Below are 27,091 nucleotides of genomic sequence, written 5' to 3'. Positions count from 1 at the left end.
GGGCCTATTGCACATAGGTGAAATCTAGGATTTCGTGTTTTAAGCCTTGCATTTCAGAGAATAGCGTGTTAATAATCTGCATGTTATTTTTACTTGGGAAGATTTAGAAGAGTTGCAAAGAAGTATCTGACAGAAAGCCAGGAGGAGTCTGGAGGCACCTTTTCTGACTAACAAACTGACTAAAATTTGCCTTTTAATAAAATTTGTTAGGTAGAAAGGGGCGTCCAGATTCCTTCTAAAAGAAGTATCAGAATTTATCTGAAAGAGATGGAGCTATTTGGGAGGCAACCGTAGGACTTAGAGGCTGTTTGGTAATCAAAACCTGAATCATCAAATTAAGTTACTTGCTATTATTATCATGTAATCTATGCAATGACCGTACGATCAATACAGTTATTAATATCATACATGCACATGTAATACATATACATATAATACATGTAATATCATACATGTCCCTGAAAATCTATAGTCACTTGCTGTTTTGTGATTTGCTCCTCGTTGCTTTCAGATGTTCAAGAATAATCTGTGCAGCCTCAGCTCATGTTACAGGTAGGTCTTATTCTAATAAAGGTAGGTGTATGAGTAGATATAGTTAATCTGCCTGAGTATACTCAGGCTTGACTTAAAGTCACCTGAGAAAAAGTTTTCTAATGTCTCCTCACAAAGTTTATAATACTGAAATGAGGCGAGTGTCCTTGAAAACGAAACTAGATTAAGGCCTGGGCCTAAGTCCAATCTACACTGTGATTGGTTGCTGGTGACATCACTGAAGTAGGCAGGGCTGCAATTTCAGAGAGACGCAGGACTGTTTTCCGAGTGCGAGTGGATATTTTTGTATTTGCCTTTGTGAAGTTCTGTATGGGTTTCAAAGTTATTTTCTGCCAAATAATGACCAGAAATTGTGCCTCCAATTCTCAGTTAACGGCTAGGGCGAATTTCTGGGTAGGGCTACAAAAAGGGCGTTAGGAGCTATACGCTGCCCACTTCTGCCTTAAACCCTAGCATTTAACACGGCAGGCCGTTGTTCTGTTGTCTATAACTGCTGCCCCCTCAGCTTCATACTTCAAGTTCTTCCTCTTTTCTCGCCCCGATGTAACTGGCGTCTCTCTGAACTTTTGTTCTTTCTGTATTAGCTGATTCCCAGAATACTATTCCCCTTTTCCAGTGAGTTCAATTTTGAAATTAAACTCACTGGAAATTAATTTTAATTTGCCAAATGATTTCTGCACACTGCAGAGTTCTAACAGACTTGCCAATTTAAATCACAGCTAATCCATGCTTCCCCCAAGACTCTTGGGTAATCTCTGGAGGATTTTTGGGAGAGGGGCACATGGGTGATCCCAAAGGGGAGAAATCAAGAATAATAAAAGGAGGAAGGCCACCAAAATAATGAATTGTTTTGACTGTACTTTTCTGTTCCCTGGGTCTTTCGGAGGACTTTTGTGTAGAGAGAGGTTGGGCCTGTGTGAATAATTTATCCTATAGGAGGGCTGTCCTGCCCCCAGAGTCAGACTGACAGCATTAATTGTCCCTTAACCCTAATTAAAACCAAATAAATAAATTATACCAACTAGACCTTAAAAAATGAGCACAGAACAACCATGGAGAGTTATTGCTACCTGCAGTAGCAATAACTCTCCTCAGTCAGTTTCATAGTGGTAGTTTTGAAGGGTGGCAAGGAAACCCACCCAGAATACACATTTATGGTGTAGATATTACACACACACACACACACACACACACACACACAGCCCTCTTGGAAGACATTCATCATCTTAACAACTTTCCAAAACAACCAGAACACAAACAGGCCAACCTTAAAAACCTATAAAATACAAAACAACATTAAGTTCCTCCACCCGATTCCTGAACTATTTGTGAGGGATCTCACAAGATCCTATAAGAACAAGAAAATTAGGAGAAAAGGAACTCTTCAGGTGGTGGTGAAGATCTCTATAACCCCCCTTCTCTTTAGACCTAAATCTGCCTCTCCTCTCCCTTTCCCTTCCCTTCCTTTGTTTTGTAAGAGGAGAGCAAAATGGAAATTGGGATGACCTGTTGCAGCCTTGGACCACCTGGCATTCTTAAACTGTATTTGAACTGACAGAATGGCCAAACTAGCTAGGAATTCTAGATCTTTTAGCCCCAAACAACTGGAGACTAACAGATGTATTTATTTATTTGCTCAATTTATAAAGCCACCCAACTCATGTACGTGACTCTGGGCAGCTCACACAGTTAAAATAACAAAACAAACAAACAACACAGAGACACAAACAGTAAATAAGCAAAACAACAACTAAAACAATTAGAACAATCTGCAGGAGAGCCTGTATCTCCCAAACAGGGCAACTGCTCCGTAGGCAGCATACTTCCCCCAGATCCCCAGGGACAACGGCCAAGCCGTGTCTTCGGGGCCTTCCGAAAGGCCAGCAGGGTTGGGGCCAAATTGAGGTCAGCCACCCAGTTGCCTTTGTAGGAACAGGATCCAGTGTTCCCACTCTAAGTGTCTGGAAATGGCCCTGTCCCTTGAACGGTCTGGATTGGAAATGGAAGTGTTCCCCCTCAATGCTTTCCTGCAAGTGTGCTGCTCCATGCTTGATGCTGAACTGGTGCTCTCTGCCCTTTCTCGAGGTGGTCTGATTGTGGCCCTTGAGACCCGCATTGGTCTCAGAATGGTCCTCATTGCAGCCCGATGCTTAACTTCCCACCACAGTGGCCTAAACACAGAGCAGGCACGAGCCCTTTCCCTCTGGCACCCTGCATGATGGGAGGAATTTGAGAGGCCCTTGGTCAGGCTGGGTCCAAGGCGCCAACGCCCAGTGTTCCGAACCAACGTGGCTTGGTTGAGTGCAGACGATGGAGCTTTGAAAGCATCCAGCGGAGAAGGCTGGCCTAAGGAAAGGCTAGTGGGCATAGTAAGCCAGCAACGTTTTCCTAACGAGCTGTTCTCTTTCTTGGGTTCTTTTCAGAAGACACCGAGGGCAATTCTGGAAGATTCTCCTGATCCTAATCCTTCTCGCATTAGTGTTTATATGTGCAGTGCACTGTAACCAGCACTGCAGAGTCAAGAGGCGCATTAGACCTTTCTAACTTTACGGAACCAGGGTAGAAAAGCTCCAGTCAGCATTATTAGCGATCTCCTTCTGTGGAGTCCTGGTGCTTTCTTGCTTTGCAGACATTTCATCACCCGACTAGAGAACATCATCGGTGCGAGGGACGGGAGGGGAGGCTGCTCCCTGTTTATATACAGTCGCTTGCCCTGCCAGTGTTGGTGGGGGTGGGATATTTCCTCCTTGGCAGTGCCTTGATTCAGGCATTGTTTTCTGCCTGATCGTCTGTCTGGTGTTTATCCCTGCTTCTCTGGGTGTTGTCTGCTGGAGAGGACCCATTCTGGTCTTTTTGTTTCCTTCTTAGCGTCTTTTTTTTTTGGTCTCTTTTGAACGGTGTGTAAATGGGGATAATCTCTGTGTGTCTGTTGATGTGTTGATGGCTGATGGCTGATTTGTCTGAATGCCAACCTTTCAGGAATTCCCCAGCATTTCTGGATTTGGCTGGTCTCGGATGCTCACAGTTTCCCAGTCGAAAGTGTGGTTGAGTCTGTCCACGTGTGGTGAGATTGAGGAGTTTTCGTCATGTCCTCTGACTGCCGGTTGGTGTTTGTGGATGCGCTCGGCTGGTCTTCTGCCTGTCTGTGCTACACAGTGGCTGTCACAGTCCTTGCACTGCATGTTGTAGATGGCTCCTGTTTTTCTGTTCGTGGGCTACTGGTCTTTTGGTTTGCTTAAGACGTTCTGGAGGGCTTTAGTTGGCTTGTGTGTTACAGCGATGCCATGTGGTAGTAGTCGTCTGTTGGTTGTTCCTGAGATGTTTCTGATGTATGAAAGCGTTATCCTTTTTCATAGCTTGCGTTGGTCGTGCTGTAGTGGGTTGAGTGGTCAGGCACTTTTTGGTAAAGTTCTGTGGGTACCCGTTTTGTTGGGAGATGTTGTGCAGGCGGTCTGTTTCCTTTTTCTGGTGTTCCGGGTTGCTGCAGTGTGTTTGTGCTCCTCTGAATAGTGTTCTTACACAGCTCCTCTTGTGGGAGGAGAATATGGCTAGGTCAGGTGCATTGCGTAGAGCTGCTGCCATGGATTCTTTCGCTAATTCCAGATCTATGGATATAGAGAGAGTGCTGTGACATCAAATGAAACCATAATTAAAGCAATTGTATTCCCACTAGTAACATATGGCTGTGAGAGCTGGACGATAAGATAGGAAGATGGATGCTTTTGAACTGTGGTGTTGGAGGAAAATCCTGAGAGTGCCTTGGACTGCAAGAAGATCAAACCAGTCCATACTCCGGGAAATAAAGCCAGACTGCTCACTTGAGGGAAGGATATTAAAGGCAAAACTGAAATACTTTGGCCACATAATGAGAAGACGGGACACCCTGGAGAAGACGCTGATGCTGGGGAGAGTGGAGGGCAAAAGGAGGAGGGGCCGACCAAGGGCAAGATGGATGGATGATATTCTAGAGGTGACGGACCCGTCCCTGGGGGAGCTGGGGGTGTTGACGACCAACAGGAAGCTCTGGCGTGGGCTGGTCCATGAAGTCATGAAGAGTTGGAAGCGAATAAACGAATAAACAACAAAAGTTAGGCTGTGGAGGGTCCTCTTGACCAGGTTGACTAGTTTCAGTTTTGAGCTGGTGTTTGCTGGGATGTAGGTTTCTTTGTCCTCCCAGTAATTCTCTGTCTTTCTGTACGTGTTGTGTTCTGTCCATGATAACTGTGGTTTGGCCTTTGTCTGATGGGAGGAAGATGATGGTTTGGTCCTGTGGTTTTAAGTGCCGCTTCCAAGGCTGCAAAGAATTCTAACCGGTTAGCATCGTCTGTGTTATAGTTGAGGCCTTTCTGGAGGATCTTGTGCTCTGCGATGGATCGTGGTCAGCTGGAGATGTTGACTACCCATTCGAGTTCAGGTACCTCTTTGCTTCTGGGGTTCAGCTTGAGCCGTTTGGTTGGAAGTTTGGTCTTCCTTTTTTCAGCTTGTTGTAGAGATGTAGTCTTGATGGTGCTTGTCAGCATTTCTGTGTGTTCTGGGGTTCCCGTTGCTCCTTGAGGTTGCCTATGGTGTACCATGCGGCATCACTGTAGCACACAAACCAACCAAAAGCCTCCAAGACATCTTAAGTAAACCAAAAGACCCAACATACAGTGCAAGGACTGTCTCAGCCACTGTGTAGGACAGACAGGCCGAAGACTAGCAGGGCGCATCCTTGAACACCAACCAGCAGTCAGAAGACACGACGGAAACTCCTCAATCTCACCACACGTGGACACACTCGGCCACACTTTCAACTGGGAAACTGTGAGCATCCAAGACCAAGCCAAATCCAGAAATGATAGGAATTCCTTGGCATTCAGACAAGCCAGCCATCAACAGACTCATAGAGATAAACCCCATTTACACACCATTCAAAAGAGACAATGAAAAGGCTAAGAAGGAAACAAAAAGACCAGACCCACATCCTCTCCAGCAGCCAACACCCAGAGAAGCAGGGATTAACACCAGACAAACAATCAAGCAGAAAACAATGCCCGAATCAAGGAGAAAGCCACACCCCCACCAACACTGGCAGAGCAAGCGATTGTATATATTCCTGGACCGGGGGCTCTGCTCACTGCCACTCATGCCCTAGTCACCTCCCGTTTGGATTTCTGCCATGCGTTCTCCATGGGGCTGCCCTTCAAGAGAATCCGGAAGCTTCAGTTGATGCAAAATGCAGCAGCACAGGCAGTTATGTCTGCCCCTAGAGCAGTACACGTTACATCTCTGCTCCACAATCTGGATTGGCTGCTGATTTGCTTCCAGATCCGATTCAGGGGGCTGTTTTTCATCTTTAAAGCCCTCCATGGCATAGGGCCGGGTCATCTGAGGGACCACCTCTCCCCGATTACAGCTGCCCACCCCATCAGGTATGGCAGGGGAGGTATGTGTGGGTCCCATCTGCCCGGGGGTGACATTTGGCGGGTCGCAGGAGGCAGGCCTTCCCTGTTGCAACGCCCACTGCGTGGAGCCTTCTCCCCCCAGCAGTGAGATTGGTGCCTTCCCTCTCAGCATTCCACCAAGTCCCTCAAGATGTGTCTGCCCCTCGAGCAGTACACGTTACATCTCTGCTCCACAATCTGGATTGGCTGCTGATTTGCTTCCAGATCCGATTCAAGGGGCTGTTTTTCATCTTCAAAGCCCTCCATGGCATAGGGCCGGGTCATCTGAGGGACCACCTCTCCCCGATTACAGCTGCCCACCCCATCAGGTATGGCAGGGGAGGTATGTGTGGGTCCCATCTGCCCGGGGGTGACATTTGGTGGGTCGCAGGAGGCAGGCCTTCCCTGTTGCAACGCCCACTGCGTGGAGCCTTCTCCCCCCAGCAGTGAGATTGGTGCCTTCCCTCTCAGCATTCCAGTAAGTCCCTCAAGATGCGTCTGCCCCTAGAGCAGTACACGTTACATCTCTGCTCCACAATCTGGATTGGCTGCTGATTTGCTTCCGGATCCGATTCAAGGGGCTGTTTTTCATCTTTAAAGCCCTCCATGGCATAGGGCCGGGTCATCTGAGGGACCACCTCTCCCCGATTACAGCTGCCCACCCCATCAGGTATGGCAGGGGAGGTATGTGTGGGTCCCATCTGCCCGGGGGTGACATTTGGTGGGTCGCAGGAGGCAGGCCTTCCCTGTTGCAACGCCCACTGCGTGGAGCCTTCTCCCCCCAGCAGTGAGATTGGTGCCTTCCCTCTCAGCATTCCACCAAGTCCCTTAAGATGTGGCTGTGTGATCGGGCTTGGGGGTCACAGGGCACTGGGGAGATCTCACAATGGCTCCCTTAGTGTGCCTAATACTCTCCCCTTTTGTTCGGTGTGCCTTTGACCATCAGTAACAAACAGGCACAAACCCTTCACACACACTAGCATTAATGATGTTACCTAGTCAGGTAATAAAATGTCTGTAAGCAAACCACCAAGCTCAGAGAGCACCAAGGACTCAACCCCAAGCTACGTATATTCTGCCCGGAGCTACGTATATTCAGCCCGGAGCTACGTACATTCTGCCCGGAGCTACGTATGTTCAACCTGGAGCTACGTCCATTCTGCCCGGACCTACGTCCATTCAACACAGAGCTACGTATACTCTGCCCGGAGCTACGTCCATTCTGCCCGGAGCTACGTCCATTCAACCCAGAGCTGCGTATACTCTGCCCAGAGCTACGTATATTCTGCCCGGAGCTACGTCCATTCTGCCTGGAGCTATGTACATTCTGCCCGGAGCTACGTCCATTCTGCCCTCAACTACATATATTCCGCCCGGAGCTACGTCCATTCTGCCCGGAGCTACGTCCATTCTGCCCTGAGCTACGTCCATTCTGCCCGGAGCTACGTCCATTCTGCCCGGAGCTACGTCCATTCTGCCCTCAGCTACGTCCATTCTGCCCGGAGCTACGTCCATTCTGCCCGGAGCTACGTCCATTCTGCCCTCAGCTACATATATTCTGCCCGGAGCTACGTCCATTCTGCCCGGAGCTACGTCCATTCTGCCTTCAGCTACATATATTCTGCCCGGAGCTACGTCCATTCTGCCCGGAGCTACGTCCATTCTGCCCTCAGCTACATATATTCTGCCCGGAGCTACATCCATTCTGCCCGGAGCTACGTCCATTCTGCCCTCAGCTACGTCCATTCTGCCCTCAGCTACATATATTCTGCCCGGAGCTACGTCCATCCTGCCCGGAGCTACGTCCATTCTGCCCTCAGCTACATATATTCTGCCCGGAGCTACGTCCATTCTGCCCGGAGCTACGTCCATTCTGCCCTCAGCTACGTCCATTCTGCCCTCAGCTACATATATTCTGCCCGGAGCTACGTCCATTCTGCCCGGAGCTACGTCCATTCTGCCCGGAGCTACGTCCATTCTGCCCTCAACTACATATATTCCGCCCGGAGCTACGTCCATTCTGCCCGGAGCTACGTCCATTCTGCCCGGAGCTACGTCCATTCTGCCCTCAGCTACATATATTCTGCCCGGAGCTACGTCCATTCTGCCCTCAGCTACATATATTCTGCCCGGAGCTACGTCCATTCTGCCCTCAGCTACATATATTCTGCCCTCAGCTACGTATATTCTGCCCTCAGCTACATATATTCAACCCCAAGCTACATATATTCAGCCTGAGCTACGTATATTCTGCCCTCAGCTACGTATATTCAACCCGGAGCTACGTATATTCAACCCCGAGCTACATATATTCAACCCTGAGCCAAGTATATTCTCTTCTATTGTATCTCATCCTGAAAATACAGAAATAAAAAAATAGTATATTCCACAATATTCCCTATGTGGCATATTGGTGTTCTTTCATTTATTCCAACAACCGTAATCATTACATATTGTTTGAATTTGTATTCCTGGTCTAGAGCCAGTGCTGGATACAATTTTCCCAGTACTGCCTTGGTGCAGACGTCTCTCGTTTCTGCTGCTTCTCGTGTTACTAGCATCAAGCTCAGCATTTAAATAATCTGGACACATATCAGCAAGTATTTTCTGTTGTGCTTTTCCAGAACTTCTTGCATCATTTTGGAATGAGTGATAAACTGCTTTCCTAATGGAATATGCTGTTGGGACATGTGCTTTATATCCAGTGAACACTTGCCATCAACAGTGGAGATTATCTAGAAGCAGCCTTAGGTTTGTAGGAATAGGGAGGGAGGGAGGCTTCAAAACCGAATCAAGGACAAGTGAAAAAACAAGCATGATTTATCCCAAAATGCCAAGTATGAATAGACAAAGGGCTAGGTAGATCCAAGACTGGATGTGAGACACATTTTGTGAGTCAGAAGTAATCACCTGTAATAGCCGAGAGAGCACCACTCACTAGGAACAAAGAGCCAGGAATTATGCCAATGAGAACTGGCTAACTGAGTACAGGAAGATAGCAGTCAAAGTTAGTCAATGTTAGCCTATCAAGAAATCTCAAGTCAAGTGAGATGTTAGAAAAGCTGCCACCAAGCATCTGGTTGAAGGCTGTGGATTTAGCATTAGTTTAAAAATTAGATCAGGAAACACAGACAAAATTAGTTTCTAAGTTGCACATCTCTGTTTCTATGCCTTATCAAGAGGAAACACTTCTGTCCATAAAGAATGCATACCAGTATGACACAGTTCAATGTGAATTTATCCTGTATAGGCATAATCCAGATGAGATATAATTCTGTAACTAAGAGATTGGGCTATGGATCAGAAAATCTATAAATGGCCTCCCCATGAACTCAACAGATGTCTTAGACAAGCCATGATCTCTTCGCTCAGCACATTTATGAAAGGAATATACAGATTTATACAACATGGCTGTGGTAAGGATTTCAGAATAATGTTTATGAGAAGCACTGTGAATGTGGAAAAGATACGGTGGGTTTCCTTGCAACAAAGTATTGAAATGAATTTGGCAGTTCCTGTACCGCAAATCTGCTCCCAACAAGAAATGGAAAAGCAACAACATAATGCAAAGGAAGGGTCATATCTGAAAGCTTCAATTTAATAGAATTTGATCCATGGTAAGCCTATATCAGGTCTACCTGTAAGTTGCATATATTGGCAAGTTCCTAGGTGCTTGCAAATACTACTACCGGCATGTCTCCCAAGGTTTGCTTTTGATCTTTGGTCTTTTCATTTTAATTGATAAATAAAATAGAAATACAATAAAAGCTTGCCTTGGCATTTTTGATACAATGCCAAGCTGATGTTGGGTCAACTAGTGACGACTCAGCTGTTGCTTGTTTCAGTTCTGCAGCTACCTGAATCCCTGCCCAGCGAATAGAGGGCTGACCCTTGGTAGGACAAGGAGCTTGAGATAGGACTGCCCATAAGTTTACTCTACAATCAAGGATTTCAGGGCTTGAGGTCCAAAATCTAGGCAATTTGTAATATCTTTTTAGCTAGTTTCATTTATTGTTCCACTGCTTCCCTTTTGGTAGCTACTTAGACAATTTAGCTGGACTGAAGAAAGTGGTCCTTTTCCATTTTTCACCCTGTGTGAATTCTTATTGTAACAGCTATAGTGCAGGTAGTTCTTGAGTTACAACCAATTGTTTAGTGACCATTCAAAGTTACAACAGCACTGAAGGAGTGGGACTTATGACTGGTCCTCAGAGTTCCACCATCGCAGCATCCCTGCAGTCATGTGATCGCAATCCAGGTGCTTGGTACCCGGCTCACAATTAGGTCACAGCGAGCCGTGGCCACATGATTGTGATTTCCAATGTTCCCTGCTGGCTTTCCACAAGCAAAGTTAATGGGGAAGCCTGCAGGAAGTTGGAAGTTGCAGTCAAGTGAGGTCCTTGCTTAACAACCCACACAGTCCTCGTTTAACAACAGTAACCAGGACTGCCGTAATTGCCACTGCTAAGCGGTGCGGTCACGTAATGTTGCACTTTACAAATGTGTTGCTTAGCAATGGCAATTCCAGTCCCAATTGCCATCATAAGCCAAGGACTACCTATAATTTTGTAAGTCTAAATGCGATTCCCCCTCCCTCCCCCTATTTTTATGTGAACTAGGGAGGGGCTTGTCTGAGACAGTTTCTCAGGTTACAGTTCTGCCCAGGACTCAGGTTTCCTTTATCTGACCGTTGCCTTGGCCGTGGCTCTTCCTTCTGTCCCTCGAGGCCATTCCCTCTTCCCTCGACAGGTTAGTACACCATAAACCCAACTATTGTGTTTTATTAAACATGGTCAGTGGCTTAGCATGTGGTGTGAACTAGTCACTAGGGGTTGTGTCAAAAAATGATAAGAACCACTTCTAACTCTGGGTTTAGTACTACGAACCAGCTGACATCTGGAGTTGCTTCTCACAGTTTTCGAATCAGAGGCCTGCAGTTTCTTTTGTTTAATACATAAATCAGTAGGAAGTCCTTTGTCTTTTTATTTCTGGAGGGGAGGGCAGCAGGAAATCTCACTTCTAGATAAAGCACCAAGATGTAATTGCCACATTATATTTTCTAAAAATGCTAATGTAGGCCGTGGAAGCATTCATGTAAATAAAGATGACAGAGGATGGCACTCTGCTTTGCAGCCCACCACGTTTTTATTACATTTTTGCTGCTTCTTTTTTCTTACATCAAAATCAGGGGTGGCAGACATCTTGGTGGATGTCTATAGACCTCTGGTTGCCAATCCCCATCATAAATGGAGACAAATTGTAGGATGAATGTGGAATGCTAAGAAGACCCCTGCTGTCCATTGACCCTGCTCCCTGCTTCCTCTTTGTCCTTCATTTCAACCCACACCAATTCAGACTCCTCCATCTTTCTGTTGACATCAGAAGAGAAGTGACAAAAATTGTACTGTTCTGGCAAAGCTTTGCGAAAAATGCTGGGAATAGCAATAGTTGAGTTTGTTTTTTCAGTGAAGCCTCTGATGATGATGGCTAAGTTTATGGATACAGTTGTGACCTCACGCTAGCTCACGAACAAGGGGCTGCCTAAATGCTACAAAAGCAACGTGTTGGTCTACCTTTCCTTACCGTTCGCCCTTGAGAGCCAAGTGACAGCTTTCCCTACACGCGACATTTAGAAAACCTCTGGAAATTGCTGTGGATTGATTTTGCGCCTGTTGCGGTATGCAAAGGAAATAGAAAAAGGGTGTTTAGATCTAAAGACTCCTTGGTGGTATTAATATATTATCTAATGCTAACTGCTGAAGTGAAAATCATTAACTTGTACTTAAAGAATCAAACCCTTATCGATGTAATGATGCTCACCTTAATACAGAAGTAGCTAATTAAATCCCTTCAGAATTTAGGCTAGAGGAATTTGGATAGAGAACAGAGGGAGGGGAGATGGTGAATTGAGAAGGAGCTGAGTGATCCACTTAGTCCCTCTAACCTTTGATAAGAGATGTTCCAAACAAGGGGCTGCCTAAATGCCAGAAAAGCAACTTGTTGGTCTACCTTTCCACCCTGACCTTTGGGAGCAAAGTGAGAGCTTTCCTCATATGCCACATCCAAAAAACTTCAGTTTGATTCAACTTCTCTGTGGGGAGCTCCAGGCTGGCAGGCAGGTAAAGTGGCTGCTGCCAGGTAGGGGAGGAAGCAAAGGGGTGCGTGTGGGTGCAGGGGGGGTGGTCAGGGGTTGCACGAGGGTGAGTGAGAGGCACTGTACAGGTCGCAGGGGTGCATGAGGGTGCGAGGGGGTGTGCAACAGGTGCCACATGGATTAAGAAGGGCGCATGAGGGCACAACGGGGTGCTGAAGAGGTGCTGCATGGGTCAGGGAGGGTCAGGGAGGGGGCGTGAGGGCACAAGAACACCACAGGGGTTGGGGAAGTTGTGCAAGGGTGCGAGGGCGTGCACTAGGGTGTGAGAGAGGCATGGCGAGGGTTGGGGAGGGTGCACAGGGATGCATTAGTGGCCAGTGCAGCATGAGTGCAGAGTGGCTGGGGGAGGTATGTGGGGGTGGGAGACTTACCCCAGTGACTTGCAACCTTCCTTGCCGGCTTCCCCATTGACTTTCTCGGGAAGCCGGCAGGGAAGGTTGCAAACGGCAATCACATGACAATGGGGCACTTGGCAACCGGTTGTCAGTGCCAGCGGATTGCCAAGCACTCAAATCGCAATCGTGTGACTACAAGGGTGCTCGGATGGCCAGAACCACGAGGACCAGTTGTAGCCACCATTTGTTCAGTGCCATCAACACTTTTGGAACATTATGTGCTGTTCTGGATACTGTCTCTCAAAACTTACATGCTGATTTTCCTAATAAAATGTTAATGCGATTCCTCATTCTCACCTATTAATTTATCTTCTAGCGTCCTATGTGGACAATACTGTTGGTTAAAATGGATATGGAATATTGGAACCAGCAGCCAAACATGATAAAGTTTCAAGGAGATCAGGTATGAGAAAACATTTTGTTCATGGGCCCCATTAAATGCCCTGTCTCCCAAGGTGATTCCCACATACCATTACACAAACTGATGTGTAGTTCTGTTGTGGAAGCATCCTAGGGCAATGTCAGCCCTCCCAGGCAAACCAGACAGGAAACACGATGAGATGAGCGAATTCTACTTTATTGTAAGGCTCCATTATCGGAATCTGGCAAGTCTGAAAGTACAAATCTCCCGCCCTCCCCATTTACCGCCTGAGTAATTAGGGCGGGGCCTTCCTAAGTTTCTTCCTCTGGCCACTACTCTGTTGCAGGCTTCTTTCTCTTTTATCTGATCGTTCCCTAGGCAGCATCTCTTCTCCCCATCTTCCAAGGCCACCCTCACGTGCCATCCCAGGAACTGTGCCCCACTTTTGGAGGACATGTTCTATTAGCCCTGTTTCCTGCAAGAAGCCTCAAATGGTGGTCTGTGCAAAGAGCAGATGGATACTACCTCAACCATGCACACGCTGAAGTATTATGTTCTTCTTTCCAAATAAGTATTTTGGGAGGCTGGAAAGAAGCTTGCCAGTCTCATGGCAGTCTGTGTGCATGACTACAAATCAAAAAGTTGAAAATCAATGGGGCAGCACTGTACTTTCTAATGTTATTCCGTTTTCCATGAAACCCAGAAACAGAGAGCAAGTGTAGCTACTCCATGTATTTATTTGACCTTGGTTGTATATAGGAGATCTGTGCCTATTTCTTGTTTCTATCACTGAAGCTTGGAAAATCTATTCTAACAAATTAAGATGAAATTGCTGTTTTAGCTAGCTGGTATTTTCTGTGACTAAGTAATGTATACACACTTGTGTGTCTTTATTATGTTACTGTATTATAAACCCACTTACTGTTTTAATTGCTGTTAAGCGACGTGCTTCTGGATCACACCACAGCCAGTTTTCCAGGGATCAAGAACACGTGATGATGTGTTTGGAAGCGGAGCTTAGAAAAAACAAGCTACAGGCTGCTTTGTAAGTCTTGGCATAGTTGAAAATACTTTCCTATGGTGCCCTTTTCATTTCAGAAAGATGTGCTTTCCAGAGCTGCCCAGAGTTCTTGCTTTTTTGTGTCACATTGCATACATCCATCAAGGACCAAAGTTTACCTTATGGTAGTCATTTATAGATATATAAATATCTATATATAGATATAACTAGATTAAATCCAACCCACACTGAGTTATTTAATGTCCCAGGTTTTAAGGGACGTTAAGGGAAGACTTTAATGTCTCAAATAATTCACGCTGAAATCAGTTAAATTAAAAAGAAATTTCCTTCATGTTGATACTGTGCTTTGTTCACGGTTATTTGTATATGAGTAATGGATACTCCATGTTACATAATCTGTTACAATTGATTGAGACAGTACATTATAAAATAATATACAATTATGGTAAATAATTGTATAATAAAATGTAAAACATAAATATTCTAAATGTAATAATATCATACATGCTACACAAACATTTTTAGATATCCTTTCCAGAATGATTTCTGAAAAGTATTCTGTAATGATCCATTTAGTTTTGATGCTAGGGAGAGTGGAAGGCAAAAGGAAGAGGGGCCGACCAAGGGCAAGGTGGATGGATGATATTCTAGAGGTGATGGACTCATCTCTGAGGAAGCTGGGGGTGTTGACGACCGACAGGAAGCTCTGGCATGGGCTGGTCCATGAAGTCACGAAGAGTCGGAAGCGACTAAACGAATAAACAACAACAACAATTCTGTAATGATTTGCTGTTTATTATCTTGATTGAGCATGTGCCATCAAGTCAGTTTGAAACATTTCCTGTCCTGGAGGGGGGGGGGGTGGCTTGGATTTGTCTTGGAAGGAAAGGTCCTCAAAAAGTACAAATTCAGGGCTGCCTAGAATCATCTGTGATGTCTTGAATTGCGCCTGGAAAACAATCAGCAACCAGGGCAGATTTTTTAACGTGGACATAGTCCACGAAGGCAATCATGCACAATAAGTAAAAAAGAAGAGAGAAGAACTTGTATTATGATTGGTTTCCTTTTGCTAGCTTAGACTCTATTATTGGGTTTATAAGAGTATTCTTACTGTATCATTTTAAAAGGGGTTTTAAAAAGTTTTATGTGTGGGATTCATCTTAAGTTTCCTTTGCATTGTAGAAAATCGGGAGATAAATGAGGAGCTAAGCAAATAAATAAAACTGAAACTTGACATCCGGACCATAACAAGCAGTTCTCACCACCTAATAGAAAAATTAACTGTTTGTCTTCTTTCACATTACTACACACTAGTCAGCATCCCCAAGTTGATTATTGCAGTAGGTTAAACATCAGTTCCCATAATCCAGAGCCTTAACATTCAACACTTTGTGGGGCCACATTTAATAGATTCTCCATGCCCTTGCTATGGCCAAAAGTCTGATATTGCAACATTGGAAGGATAAATCTATGGCCCTATTGACTCAGTGAAGACCTGATTACACCTACCTCCTATGAGAGGATTGCCTACAGACATAGACTTTGTATGGATAAATATGATGAAATATGAGACTCATTTTTACAAAATACAGTGGTTTTAGGGAAAAGCATATTGGATATATAATTGTATTAGAAATCAATATATATATAGAGAGAGATACTTGCGTTAGATATATATATATAGAGAGAGAGAATTGTAATTGTTATTGTTGTAATAACGTTGTAGTTTATATTTTTATTTTCTTTCTGTTATATTTTTCTTATTTTTAAGCACTTGCTATTTTTTTATAACAACACATGTATCTTTGTTTATTTTTTGTTTTGTTACTTATTTCTGTCATTATTTTCTAAAGCGATAAAAATAAATAAATAAAAATTTCTGGAGGCCACATTTGAACAGACAGTTACTACTAAATGTTATTGTACTATAAATATTTCCAAAATTCTGTAAAAAATGTTCCAAAAAGAGCAAAAAGAATCTTAGTTTCTATACTGATATTCTTACTATTGTTGTTCCTAGACATGAACATGTAATCATTATGAAATATAAATACCATCTTATAAATATTTAGATAAATTGCAAAGGATGTTCAAGGACAATGTAACTATTATTATTAGCTGAATGTTATTTATAATATTCTTCAATAAGTGACCAAATACTGAAAGTAATTTTCCCCCCGTGACAAAAAAGGGAAAGAGCTTAATGTATTATGGCTCATTACAGTTGCAATCCTACATATACAAATCTAGAAGTAAGTCTCATGGAAGTGAATGGGACTTTTCAATAGTTATGTATAGGATAGTTCTTTTGAACTCCCCCTCACCAAACAAACAAACAAACAAACATGTATATGTGTTTGGAGTGAGCGTTTCCTGACCTCAAAGCATTTCTCATTATAGTTAACTAAGAATACAGTAGACTATCAGTTAACTGGAACTCAAGCAACCGGCAGAAAAATCGAACCAGCACTCTCAAGCAACCAGGGGGAAAAAACGGCACCCTCAAGCGCCCGGCAAAAAAATCTGTATCTCTCTGCTGCCATCTAGTGGGTATTAGGGTTTAATAGTGACTCTCAAGCAACCAGAAACTACATTTAACCAGCATCTACCAATCTCCATGGGTGCCAGTTAACTGAGAGTCTACTGTATTTTGTTATTGTTCCAGATTCATATCTCACCTTCTGATTTTTATAGAGTGATTGATCTTTTGAGGAAGGACCAGCACGCTTCGCAGACGTATGAAGACGATTTAGGATCGTGTATGTATGGAGAGGATGAAGGAAGCTTCGGAACATTCTTCTCGTTGTTGGGATTCTTCACAAGCATCTGATCAAGATGAGGACGAGTGGCTGTATGTAAACGTAGATGTACCCCTCTACCACCTCCAAGAGGAAGAACCTGAAATATCACATCTCACTGTGGAGGAGCTGCCAGAAGAATCTTGGGAAGGTCTACAGGAGGGAAGCCTAAAATTGAAAGCATTGCCTGAAGTCCCCGTGGAAAACCTCATAATAGAAGATAATGAAAAACATCAAACAGATGGACAAGGAAGACCACCTCATCTTTCCAAAGGAATGCTTTGTCGAGGAAAACAGGTATATGAAGAGCCAGCATAAAAGAGTTTAGAGACAGATATGGATCTATGGATATAGATGATATAGATATAGATAACAATCACAAATAAATACAAATAAATACAAAGCAATCCAAAAGCCATGGTGTTAACATAACCATGCAACGGGGCCCTTCTCACACTTGGGGCCCCAGGCCTGGGCACAAAGCCAGGTTTTCAAGGCCTTCTGGAAAGCCAACAGGCTCAGGGGCATCCTAATATCCGGAGGGAGGATGTTCCAGAGGGCAGGCGCCACAGCAGAAAAGGCACACTTCCTGGTCCCTGCCAGCCAACATTCTTTGGCTGAGAGGACCTGGAGCATGCCCATCTTGCTGGACCGGATTGGACGGGCAGAACTAACTGAGAAAAGACGGTCCCTGAGGTAACCCGGTCCCAAGCCACGAAGGGCTTTAAAGGTTTAGTCATACGTATGTGTGAAATGGGTTTCAGAAAAAAAATCTATTTAATCCAGAACCAGAATTTAATTACATTAAGCTAAAAGAATGAAAAACATAGGCCGAAACAAGAAATTACAAAAGAAGGAAGGAGAGTTTGAAGGAGAAAGGAAGAAGATGAGGACGACAAAAGGCATCTGTTGAAGTGAGCTGTGGCTCATGAAAGCTTATGCCTTTTAACAACTTATGTCAATCAGAAAAGCTGCTCCCAGACTCCTCCTGACTTTTTACCCACAGTTCAATAGCAACTCTGAATAAAAGTGGTTCAAGCCCTCACATCGCTTGGAAAAGAAGCCTTTGTGAAACCTTGCAATGTCATTCCCAAGGCTGGTCTAGACTAGGAACAGGCGGCCCCTGTTTCTTCTGGAAGGATAGTCCTCACATCTCCCCTTGGCTGGCTGGGGCTAGGAGGAGCTCAGCTAAAGACACATGGAAAGCTGCATGTGCCCCATCCTTGGTGTAGAGAATACTCAACATGATGACCAAGAGGCTCCCTTCTAGTTTCCTCACTAGAGACCGCATAAATAAATGCGGCATCTTTCTCTTCTGAACTCTAAGCTCAAGAGCCCAATCAGGACTGGAGCCTCTGCACTTAAGGAGAGCGGTTACTCTTTTGTCTGTGCTGGAGGGTGGATGGAAATGCCACCTTCAGATGGCCTTTGGCTACAAAAGGAAGCTCTTCCCTGAAGTAAATACATCCTGTGGAGGACATCGTTAATCCCCTGTGTGCAGGGGATTCACCAACGTAGCCCCATCGCAGATCATTTAGAGCAGCCTTTCTCAAACGGGGTTCTACAAGAGGTTGCTAGGGGTTTCATGAGAAATCCTAAAAATATATATATAATTTTCAAAGTTTGCGCCCCTTGCAATGCTAGCTGTAGATATAATAATTTTTAGGCAGGGTTCCCTGAGATTTGAAAATTATTTCAAGGGTTCTTCCAGGTAAAAAGGTTCAGAAAGACTGTTAGAGAGACAGAAAGGGGGAGAGAAATTCAACTACTAGTGGTTGACCATAAAATAAAAACAGTTTGAATGTAAAGCAGAGACTCAAGAATACAAAAGCCATATCTGAGGAGTTAGAAGTGAAAAATGATGCTAGGATTGTCACAGGGCCTATTGCACATAGGTGAAATCTAGGATTTCGTGTTTTAAGCCTTGCATTTCAGAGAATAGCGTGTTAATAATCTGCATGTTATTTTTACTTGGGAAGATTTAGAAGAGTTGCAAAGAAGTATCTGACAGAAAGCCAGGAGGAGTCTGGAGGCACCTTTTCTGACTAACAAACTGACTAAAATTTGCCTTTTAATAAAATTTGTTAGGTAGAAAGGGGCGTCCAGATTCCTTCTAAAAGAAGTATCAGAATTTATCTGAAAGAGATGGAGCTATTTGGGAGGCAACCGTAGGACTTAGAGGCTGTTTGGTAATCAAAACCTGAATCATCAAATTAAGTTACTTGCTATTATTATCATGTAATCTATGCAATGACCGTACGATCAATACAGTTATTAATATCATACATGCACATGTAATACATATACATATAATACATGTAATATCATACATGTCCCTGAAAATCTATAGTCACTTGCTGTTTTGTGATTTGCTCCTCGTTGCTTTCAGATGTTCAAGAATAATCCGTGCAGCCTCAGCTCATGTTACAGGTAGGTCTTATTCTAATAAAGGTAGGTGTATGAGTAGATATAGTTAATCTGCCTGAGTATACTCAGGCTTGACTTAAAGTCACCTGAGAAAAAGTTTTCTAATGTCTCCTCACAAAGTTTATAATACTGAAATGAGGCGAGTGTCCTTGAAAACGAAACTAGATTAAGGCCTGGGCCTAAGTCCAATCTACACTGTGATTGGTTGCTGGTGACATCACTGAAGTAGGCAGGGCTGCAATTTCAGAGAGACGCAGGACTGTTTTCCAAGTGCGAGTGGATATTTTTGTATTTGCCTTTGTGAAGTTCTGTATGGGTTTCAAAGTTATTTTCTGCCAAATAATGACCAGAAATTGTGCCTCCAATTCTCAGTTAACGGCTAGGGCGAATTTCTGGGTAGGGCTACAAAAAGGGCGTTAGGAGCTATACGCTGCCCACTTCTGCCTTAAACCCTAGCTTTTAACACGGCAGGCCGTTGTTCTGTTGTCTATAACTGCTGCCCCCTCAGCTTCATACTTCAAGTTCTTCCTCTTTTCTCGCCCCGATGTAACTGGCGTCTCTCTGAACTTTTGTTCTTTCTGTATTAGCTGATTCCCAGAATACTATTCCCCTTTTCCAGTGAGTTCAATTTTGAAATTAAACTCACTGGAAATTAATTTTAATTTGCCAAATGATTTCTGCACACTGCAGAGTTCTAACAGACTTGCCAATTTAAATCACAGCTAATCCATGCTTCCCCCAAGACTCTTGGGTAATCTCTGGAGGACTTTTGGGAGAGGGGCACATGGGTGATCCCAAAGGGGAGAAATCAAGAATAACAAAAGGAGGAAGGCCACCGAAATAATGAATTGTTTTGACTGTACTTTTCTGTTCCCTGGGTCTTTCAGAGGACTTTTGTGTAGAGAGAGGTTGGGCCTGTGTGAATAATTTATCCTATAGGAGGGCTGTCCTGCCCCCAGAGTCAGACTGACAGCATTAATTGTCCCTTAACCCTAATTAAAACCAACTAAACAAATTATACCAACTAGACCTTAAAAAAATGGGCACAGAACAACCATGGAGAGTTATTGCTACCTGCAGTAGCAATAACTCTCCTCAGTCAGTTTCACAGTGGTAGTTTTGAAGGGTGGCAAGGAAACCCACCCCGAATACACATGTATGGTGTAGATATTACACACACACACACACACACACACACAGAGCCCTCTTGGAAGACATTCATCATCTTAACAACTTTCCAAAACAACCAGAACACAAACAGGCCAACCTTAAAAACCTATAAAACGCAAAACAACATTAAGTTCCTCCACCCGATTCCTGAACTATTTGTGAGGGATCTCACAAGATCCTATAAGAACAAGAAAATTAGGAGAAAAGGAACTCTTCAGATGGTGGTGAAGATCTCTATAACCCTCCTTCTCTTTAGACCTAAATCTGCCTCTCCTCTCCCTTTCCCTTTCCCTTCCCTTCCTTTGTTTTGTAAGAGGAGAGCAAAATGGAAATTGGGATGACCTGTTGCAGCCTTGGAGCACCTGGCATTCTTAAACTGTATTTGAACTGACAAAATGGCCAAACTAGCTAGGAATTCTAGATCTTTTAGCCCCAAACAACTGGAGACTAACTCATGTACGTGACTCTGGGCAGCTCACACAGTTAAAATAACAAAACAAACAAACAACACAGAGACACAAACAGTAAATAAGCAAAACAACAACTAAAACAATTAGAACAATCTGCAGGAGAGCCTGTATCTCACAAACAGGGCAACTGCTTCGTAGGCAGCATACCTCCCCCAGATCCCCAGGGACAACGGCCAAGCCGTGTCTTCGGGGCCTTCCGAAAGGCCAGCAGGGTTGGGGCCAAATTGAGGTCAGCCACCCAGTTGCCTTTGTAGGAACAGGATCCAGTGTTCCCACTCTAAGTGTCTGGAAATGGCCCTGTCCCTTGAAAGGTCTGGATTGGAAATGGAAGTGTTCCCCCTCAATGCTTTCCTGCAAGTGTGCTGCTCCATGCTTGATGCTGAACTGGTGCTCTCTGCCCTTTCTCGGGGTGGTCTGATTGTGGCCCTTGAGACCCGCATTGGTCTCAGAATGGTCCTCATTGCAGCCCGATGCTGAACTTCCCACCACAGTGGCCTAAACACAGAGCAGGCACGAGCCCTTTCCCTCTGGCACCCTGCGTGATGGGAGGAATTTGAGAGGCCCTTGGTCAGGCTGGGTCCAAGGCGCCAACGCCCAGTGTTCCGAACCAACGTGGCTTGGTTGAGTGCAGACGATGGAGCTTTGAAAGCATCCAGCGGAGAAGGCTGGCCTAAGGAAAGGCTAGTGGGCATAGTAAGCCAGCAACGTTTTCCTAACGAGCTGTTCTCTTTCTTGGGTTCTTTTCAGAAGACACCGAGGGCAATTCTGGAAGATTCTCCTGATCCTAATCCTTCTCGCATTAGTGTTTATATGTGCAGTGCACTGTAACCAGCACTGCAGAGTCAAGAGGCGCATTAGACCTTTCTAACTTTACGGAACCAGGGTAGAAAAGCTCCAGTCAGCATTATTAGCGATCTCCTTCTGTGGAGTCCTGGTGCTTTCTTGCTTTGCAGACATTTCATCACCCGACTAGAGAACATCATCGGTGCGAGGGACGGGAGGGGAGGCTGCTCCCTGTTTATATACAGTCGCTTGCCCTGCCAGTGTTGGTGGGGGTGGGATATTTCCTCCTTGGCAGTGCCTTGATTCAGGCATTGTTTTCTGCCTGATCGTCTGTCTGGTGTTTATCCCTGCTTCTCTGGGTGTTGTCTGCTGGAGAGGACCCATTCTGGTCTTTTTGTTTCCTTCTTAGCGTCTTTTTTTTTTGGTCTCTTTTGAACGGTGTGTAAATGGGGATAATCTCTGTGTGTCTGTTGATGTGTTGATGGCTGATGGCTGATTTGTCTGAATGCCAACCTTTCAGGAATTCCCCAGCATTTCTGGATTTGGCTGGTCTCGGATGCTCACAGTTTCCCAGTCGAAAGTGTGGTTGAGTCTGTCCACGTGTGGTGAGATTGAGGAGTTTTCGTCATGTCCTCTGACTGCCGGTTGGTGTTTGTGGATGCGCTCGGCTGGTCTTCTGCCTGTCTGTGCTACACAGTGGCTGTCACAGTCCTTGCACTGCATGTTGTAGATGGCTCCTGTTTTTCTGTTCGTGGGCTACTGGTCTTTTGGTTTGCTTAAGACGTTCTGGAGGGCTTTAGTTGGCTTGTGTGTTACAGCGATGCCATGTGGTAGTAGTCGTCTGTTGGTTGTTCCTGAGATGTTTCTGATGTATGAAAGCGTTATCCTTTTTCATAGCTTGCGTTGGTCGTGCTGTAGTGGGTTGAGTGGTCAGGCACTTTTTGGTAAAGTTCTGTGGGTACCCGTTTTGTTGGGAGATGTTGTGCAGGCGGTCTGTTTCCTTTTTCTGGTGTTCCGGGTTGCTGCAGTGTGTTTGTGCTCCTCTGAATAGTGTTCTTACACAGCTCCTCTTGTGGGAGGAGAATATGGCTAGGTCAGGTGCATTGCGTAGAGCTGCTGCCATGGATTCTTTCGCTAATTCCAGATCTATGGATATAGAGAGAGTGCTGTGACATCAAATGAAACCATAATTAAAGCAATTGTATTCCCACTAGTAACATATGGCTGTGAGAGCTGGACGATAAGATAGGAAGATGGATGCTTTTGAACTGTGGTGTTGGAGGAAAATCCTGAGAGTGCCTTGGACTGCAAGAAGATCAAACCAGTCCATACTCCGGGAAATAAAGCCAGACTGCTCACTTGAGGGAAGGATATTAAAGGCAAAACTGAAATACTTTGGCCACATAATGAGAAGACGGGACACCCTGGAGAAGACGCTGATGCTGGGGAGAGTGGAGGGCAAAAGGAGGAGGGGCCGACCAAGGGCAAGATGGATGGATGATATTCTAGAGGTGACGGACTCGTCCCTGGGGGAGCTGGGGGTGTTGACGACCAACAGGAAGCTCTGGCGTGGGCTGGTCCATGAAGTCATGAAGAGTTGGAAGCGAATAAACGAATAAACAACAAAAGTTAGGCTGTGGAGGGTCCTCTTGACCAGGTTGACTAGTTTCAGTTTTGAGCTGGTGTTTGCTGGGATGTAGGTTTCTTTGTCCTCCCAGTAATTCTCTGTCTTTCTGTACGTGTTGTGTTCTGTCCATGATAACCGTGGTTTGGCCTTTGTCTGATGGGAGGAAGATGATGGTTTGGTCCTGTGGTTTTAAGTGCCGCTTCCAAGGCTGCAAAGAATTCTAACCGGTTAGCATCGTCTGTGTTATAGTTGAGGCCTTTCTGGAGGATCTTGTGCTCTGTGATGGATCGTGGTCAGCTGGAGATGTTGACTACCCATTCGAGTTCAGGTACCTCTTTGCTTCTGGGGTTCAGCTTGAGCCGTTTGGTTGGAAGTTTGGTCTTCCTTTTTTCAGCTTGTTGTAGAGATGTAGTCTTGATGGTGCTTGTCAGCATTTCTGTGTGTTCTGGGGTTCCCGTTGCTCCTTGAGGTTGCCTATGGTGTACCATGCGGCATCACTGTAGCACACAAACCAACCAAAAGCCTCCAAGACATCTTAAGTAAACCAAAAGACCCAACATACAGTGCAAGGACTGTCTCAGCCACTGTGTAGGACAGACAGGCCGAAGACTAGCAGGGCGCATCCTTGAACACCAACCAGCAGTCAGAAGACACGACGGAAACTCCTCAATCTCACCACACGTGGACACACTCGGCCACACTTTCAACTGGGAAACTGTGAGCATCCAAGACCAAGCCAAATCCAGAAATGATAGGAATTCCTTGGCATTCAGACAAGCCAGCCATCAACAGACTCATAGAGATAAACCCCATTTACACACCATTCAAAAGAGACAATGAAAAGGCTAAGAAGGAAACAAAAAGACCAGACCCACATCCTCTCCAGCAGCCAACACCCAGAGAAGCAGGGATTAACACCAGACAAACAATCAAGCAGAAAACAATGCCCGAATCAAGGAGAAAGCCACACCCCCACCAACACTGGCAGAGCAAGCGATTGTATATATTCCTGGATCGGGGGCTCTGCTCACTGCCACTCATGCCCTAGTCACCTCCCGTTCGGATTTCTGCCATGCGTTCTCCATGGGGCTGCCCTTCAAGAGAATCCGGAAGCTTCAGTTGATGCAAAATGCAGCATAACAGGCAGTTATGTCTGCCCCTAGAGCAGTACACGTTACATCTCTGCTCCACAATCTGGATTGGCTGCTGATTTGCTTCCGGATCCGATTCAAGGGGCTGTTTTTCATCTTTAAAGCCCTCCATGGCATAGGGCCGGGTCATCTGAGGGACCACCTCTCCCCGATTACAGCTGCCCACCCCATCAGCTATGGCAGGGGAGGTATGTGTGGGTCCCATCTGCCCGGGGCTGACATTTGGTGGGTCGCAGGAGGCAGGCCTTCCCTGTCGCAACGCCCACTGCGTGGAGCCTTCTCCCCCCAGCAGTGAGATTGGTGCCTTCCCTCTCAGCATTCCACCAAGTCCCTCAAGATGTGGCTGTGTGATTGGGCTTGGGGGTCACAGGGCACTGGGGAGATCTCACAATGGCTCCCTTAGTGTGCCTAATACTCTCCCCTTTTGTTCGGTGTGCCTTTGACCATCAGTAACAAACAGGCACAAACCCTTCACACACACTAGCATTAATGATGTTACCTAGTCAGGTAATAAAATGTCTGCAAGCAAACCACCAAGCGCAGAGAGCACCAAGGACTCAACCCCGAGCTACGTATATTCTGCCCGGAGCTACGTATATTCAGCCCAGAGCTACGTACATTCCTCCCGGAGCTACGTATATTCAACTTGGAGCTACGTATATTCTGCCCGGAGCTACGTCCATTCAACCCAGAGCTACGTATACTCTGCCCGGAGCTACCTCCATTATGCCCGGAGCTACGTCCATTCTGCCCTCAGCTACGTATATTCTGCCCTCAGCTACATATATTCTGCCCGGAGCTACGTCCATTCTGCCCGGAGCTACGTATATTCTGCCCTCAGCTACATATATTCAACCCGGAGCTACGTCCATTCTGCCCGGAGCTACGTCCATTCTGCCCTCAGCTACATATATTCTGCCCGGAGCTACGTATATTCAACCCGGAGCTACGTCCATTCTGCCCTCAGCTACATATATTCTGTTGCAGATGCTGGGAAAGCCTTTAGCCCAGGAGAGGTCAAAAAAGTCACACACCAAGCATTTCTATAAAAATAATTTATTTACAGAAAGCAAAAACAAAAGCAAAACATTTAAAGTACTTAGCTCCGTTTGGAGCAAGCCTTGCTGAGCTACATTTCCAGCAGAGAGAAAAAAGGAAGTGAGAAGACAAGTCCGGGCAGGTCCTCCCCCCAGGCTATTTTGCATGAAGCACGTGAGAGGAGACAATCACTTGCAACCTTTTCACCCGGCCAAATGATTAGGTATAATAGTAGCTTAATCTGTTAGTAGGAAAACCTCAACACTCCCCTTTTTACACTATAGATTAAGTTGCAAACCAATCTTCTCTGACAACTCTGTGTGTCTTGGTACAGGAAGAGGTTTGGTTAAAATATCAGCAATCATGTCTTTTGATTCACAATATTTTAACATTATTTCTCCTTTGCTTATCATATCTTTGATATATTGATATCTAATATCGATATGTTTTGTTCTACTTCTGCAGGCTTCAGATTTTGCCATAGCAATGCAAGCTTGATTATCTTCATAAACAGTTATAGGCTGGTTCACTTCCATGCCTATGTCTTTTAACAAATGTTTAAACCATGTAACCTCATTACAGGTTTGTGTTAGAGAATAAAACTCTGCTTCTGCAGTGGAAAGAGCAACAAGTGTTTGTTTTCTAGAATGCCAGCCTAAGCTAGATCCAGCAAATTGAATTAAAATCCCAGAAGTGGATTTTCTGTCACTGACATCTGCTCCCCAATCAGAATCGGCAAAAGCCTGCAATTTCTCAGTTCCAGAGGCATTTAGCATCAGGCAATAATTCTTTGTTCCTTGCAAATACCTCATTAACCTCTTCAATGCTGCTTTTCCAGTAGATGTAGGCTTCTCTACCTGTCTACTTAAAATGGCCACAGAATTTGAGATATCTGGGCGAGAATGATTTGCAATGTACAGTAAACTTCCAATTGCAGATCTATAGTTCTCTGCCTCAGTTAATTGAGTTTCTCCTGTATCTTTCTGAAAATCTATTATCATCGGAGTAGAGACTGGTTTACAGTCTTGCATATTAAAATCTTCTAGGAGCTTTTGAATTTTACTACGTTGGTTTAACAGAAAGCTACCATCCTTGTCTCTGTGTACTTCCAAACCTAGGTAATTGGTCACAACTCCAAGGCTTTTTAATATGAAATGGCTTTTCATGCAGGCTTCAAAATCAAGCCTTTGTTTTTCTGTTGATGTGAATAGCAGCAAATCATCAACATAAATGCACAGATACATACAGCCTTGTTTGTCCTTCTTCATATATACACAGGGATCTGCTTTTCCTTTTTCAAAACCAAAATTCTGCAGTTTTTCATCTACTTTTTGGTTCCAGGATCTAGCAGCTTGTTTTAACCCATAGATTGACTTCTGCAGTTCACAGACTAGATTCTCCCCTTTTTCATAGCCAGGGGGTTGCTGCATGTATAATCTGTGGTCTAAATCACCATAGAGAAATGCAGTTTGAATGTCATAGTGGTTAACTGACATTCCCTTGAGTGCAGCAACTTTTAACAGTAATCTAATTGATTCACCTTTAGTAACTGGTGCAAAAGTCTTGTCAAAGTCTAAATCTTTCCTTTGAGTGAACCCTTTTGCAACCAACCTTGCTTTATATTTTTGGATTTTGCCATCAGCATCCCTTTTCAGTTTGAAAACCCACCTACAACCCAGACAGCGTTCATTGGGAGGTAGATTTACCAGTTTCCATGTTTT

This window comes from Candoia aspera, chromosome 4 (genome assembly GCF_035149785.1).
Source record: "Candoia aspera isolate rCanAsp1 chromosome 4, rCanAsp1.hap2, whole genome shotgun sequence".
Lineage (NCBI taxonomy): Eukaryota > Metazoa > Chordata > Lepidosauria > Squamata > Boidae > Candoia > Candoia aspera.
The sequence above is the reverse complement of the archived record's forward strand: the minus strand, read 5'-3'. Positions refer to the sequence as shown.